Below are 3,961 nucleotides of genomic sequence, written 5' to 3'. Positions count from 1 at the left end.
CTCCATCTATTGAGATAGTTATATGATTTCTGTTAATTTTGTTATTGATATTGTCTATAATGCTGATAGCTTTCCTATTACTGAATCAGTCTTCTTTTCTGGGAATAAACTCCATCTGGTCATTGTATATTATGCTTATAATAGTTTGCTCTAGTCTCTGCTAATATTTTGTTTACAATTTTTGCATCAATATTCATCAGAGAAATTGTTCTACAGTTTTTTGACTTTTGATAAACTTTTACACAAAATGTTGTTACAAAGGCTGTAGGGCTGGGGAGGGTGAGGTCTTTGGCAGCTTCATTGTCTGCCATAGGAAATCCCAGAACATGGCAGCCTGCAATGTCTAGCTGATCCACTGGAAATATCACTCCATGTAGGGCAGCAGTGCCTCTAAGGCAACTCGGACTTCCTCATACGTCAGCAACTTTTCAGCATCCTTGTGCCACAGCAGGATGACCAGCACAGCTTGGACCTCATGGCAATGGTGGGAATTTGTGTTCCATGTGACTGAGAATCTCAACAGGGCCTCTTTCTGGTCCTTCTAGAGTCTTAGAACATTTTTCCTTTTGCTTCTCAAGACCCTTGACATCTTTCAGTTGACAACTGTCAACATAGTTTGTGGCCTGTTCAGAGAGATGGCCAGACCCAGGGACTGCAGATACTGCTTCTCTTGAAGCAAGTTAGAGAGCTTCTGCTATTTCAAGGTTTTTCCTCCTGCCAGGCCTGCTCTTCTGCCTGTTCTGTCTCAGCCACATCCTTCCACAAGAAGATGCAAGCATCACTGGCTGTAGTCACAACTGTTTCATCCTGCCAGTTGCAATGCAGCGCATCACCTTGTCCTCATGCACACTCAATGTCCACACACACTCATTGATTTTGATACTCCAGAGCTTGAACAAACCATGTGAGCCACTAGACAGGAACTGTGTCTCTCAGCTCACAAAAGTTACTGTCAGCACTGATGCATCATGACTCTCAAATGTCTTGAGGCAACTGAAGTCCTGAAGACCCCAAAGCTTCAGGGAGTCATTGACTGAGGCTGTGGCCAGCACCTGGTCCATGGCATAGAACTGAGCACACTGAATACCTTGCCAGTGGCACCCAGCAAAGAGAAGTCTGGCAGAGACCAGAACTTGGCTGTTCTGTCCTGCGAACCTGATGCCAAAAGCTAGTTGTGTGGAGACACAGTCACTCTGTTAATATCCTCATTATAGGCCCACTGGGTAGCCTGAGCCTGGAGGGAAATAGGGTCACAGTTGGGATCTTGAGTCAATTTCTTGGATATCACTGCCTCAGGAAGGGGCCACAGCTTTATGGTACAGTCCTGGCTGCCCATCACCAGGAAGGCCTCCTTCACCCTGGAGCAGCTGATGGTGCCTGTGCCATGGGTATGGTCAAAGCCATGGGCTATGCAATGCACCTTCCCAGATACATTCATTCTCCATATGCACCTACTCTGGTCCTTGGCACAGCTGACAAAGAGTGGATTTTCCTGAAAATATCCAAAGCTATGATTGTGTCTGTGTGTCCACACAGGATCTGGCAATCAGATGTTTCCAGCTCAAATACTTTCAGTCCAGGGCTATTTGTGGCAACAACAATAAGGGAATCTTCAGGACTAAGGAATATCATGTCCAACACATCCTTATTTTAGCCAGCAAACTATTTGTGAAAGCAAAGTGTGTGGGCCTAAGAGGAGGATGTTGTGTTCAGCTGTCACACTAATGGTCAGCACAGCAGTTAGGACCAGGTCACAGTGTGTGATCTCTTGCCCAAGGCCACCTTCACCAAGGACAGGTTTCTGGGTATGCACACATTTCCCAGCTTCAACCTCCCATACCCAAAGCACTCCTCGATCTCCAGTTGTGAGTATATGTAGCCCTGGAGTGCTCACACTCAGCACAAGAGCCTCCCCTTATGGAAGCAACACTATAGTCTCTACACTCTCAAAAACAGGGATCTTCTTCACCGATATCCGAGTCTTCAACTCCAGCACAGTACAGATCTTGTCCTGGCTAGAGCTGACCATAATGTGGCCATCATCGCTGAAGGCCAGTGAAGTGAATAGGCTGTATTGGCTACTTAGCATGGCTAGGCAGGTCCAAGTCTGAAGATCCCAGACATGAATTGTGCAGTCCATGGTAGAAGAGGACAGCAGCTGCTCAGGGTTGGATAACTCCAGGGGAGCACATAGGTGGTGGGTCCTGTATCTCCATTCCAAGTCCCAGACACGCACTGCTCCATCACAGCCACCTGTGCCCAGCAGTGTGGATTTTGGGTCAAAAGCCATGGAGGCCACAGGTGCTGTGTGTACAACCTTCCAAACACATCTGGCATTGTCTTCACTCCAGGCTCACTGAGTTAGTAATAATGCACAGTTACCAGTTACTAAGTTCTCATTGTTGGGGCTGAGATCAAATGTTGTGATGTTCTCTCAGTCTTCCTGCTGCAAGGTCTTTATGAGGTTTGCAGAAGAGGCATGCACAGCATTCACCCTGGACCCTCAGACACAGAACAGGAGCTGTCCATGTCTGGATGCTTGCACTTTGCCTCCTTTGTAGAAAGTCTAGTTGTTCTTGAAGGGTAGATCATAGGCCCCTGTCCTGGCTGTCTCTGCCATCCCGGCCCCACCCCACCTGTGGCTGCCTGGCAACAAAACACCAGCACCAGTCTGTCTACAAATTTCTTTCCCTGTTTTGGCTCTTCCAGGTTTATGTTTTAGCACCATATTTGTATTTTAAAAAGGATTTGGTTGGACTCATTCTTTGTCTGTTTTCCCAAATAATTTAAATAGTATTGGACTTGATTATGCCTCAGGTATTTGAGAGAATTCACTTGTGAATCTATCTGGCCTTGGAGTTCATTGATGGCGTGTTCACTTTCTTTTCTTTTTCTTCTGAAATGCGATTGTTTAAGTATTTTATTTCATCTTCTGTTAATCTGGACAACTGATATGTTTGTAAGCATTCATTTGAAAAAGAGTGTAAGATATTTTGGCATGCAGTTGGGCAAAGTGTTCCTAATTTTTATTTTAATTTCCTCTTCATTGGAGGTGAATTGAACCTTTTCAATTTTGATACTGGTATTTTGATTTTCTTCCTAATTTTTTTAAAAAATCAACCAAAGGTTTATTTATTTCATTATTTCTTTCACAAACTTTAATTTTATTTATTAGTCAATAGTTTTCTTAACTTTAATTTCATTAATTTCTAGTTTGGTTTTCAAAATTTCCAATTTGATATTTAAAGGGTGATTTTTAAATTTATTTTTTCTAGCTTTGTTTTATTGCATGCCCAATTAATTTATCTCCTCTTTCTCTATTTTATTAATGTGAGCATTTAGAGATATAAAAATTTGCCCAAGAATCACTTTTGCTGAACTCCATAAGTTTTGATATGTTATCTCATTATTGTCAGTCTCCTAGATGACATCGTTGGTTATTTCTGAGACTTGTTTTTTCAAGCAATCATTCTTTAGGAGAAGATTGTTAAATTTCCAATTAATCTTTAGTATCCCTTTCTATAGTGTTTTATTTCATGTAGTTTTATTGCTTCACTATCTGGAAAGGATGAATTTAATATTTCTGCATTTCTTCATAGGATTATGAAGATTTTATGTTCTCTAACAAATTATCAGTTTTTGTTTAGATGCTGTATACCACTGAGTTAAAGGTATATTCCATTTTATCCCTTATTATCATAGTGGAAAACAAAGGAGGGAGACAAGTATTGTTTGGCCAAAAAGAAAAGGTAGGAAGGAAGCTAATTGAAAAAAAAAGTTGATTTGGGCAAATGTAAGCTAATGACTCCATGAGGCTTCCAGAATCAGACAAACAAAATCAAAAGAATGAAAAAAATAGAAGAAAATATAAAATGTGTCATTGGAAAAACAACTGATGTGGAATTTAGGCTCAGAGGACATACTTTAAGAATTTTTAGTCCACCCAAAAGCCATGGTCAAA

General features: G+C 41.6%; 1 pseudogene; it reads right to left on the bottom strand.

The window, feature by feature from the left end:
* Nucleotides 1-253: 253 nt before the first annotated feature.
* LOC140528369 (transducin beta-like protein 3 pseudogene) lies at nt 254-2,620 on the bottom strand (annotated as a pseudogene).
* Nucleotides 2,621-3,961: the final 1,341 nt, after the last annotated feature.

Source organism: Notamacropus eugenii, chromosome 1, assembly GCF_028372415.1.
Source record: "Notamacropus eugenii isolate mMacEug1 chromosome 1, mMacEug1.pri_v2, whole genome shotgun sequence".
NCBI classification, from domain to species: domain Eukaryota; kingdom Metazoa; phylum Chordata; class Mammalia; order Diprotodontia; family Macropodidae; genus Notamacropus; species Notamacropus eugenii.
The sequence above is the reverse complement of the archived record's forward strand: the minus strand, read 5'-3'. Positions and strand labels throughout refer to the sequence as shown.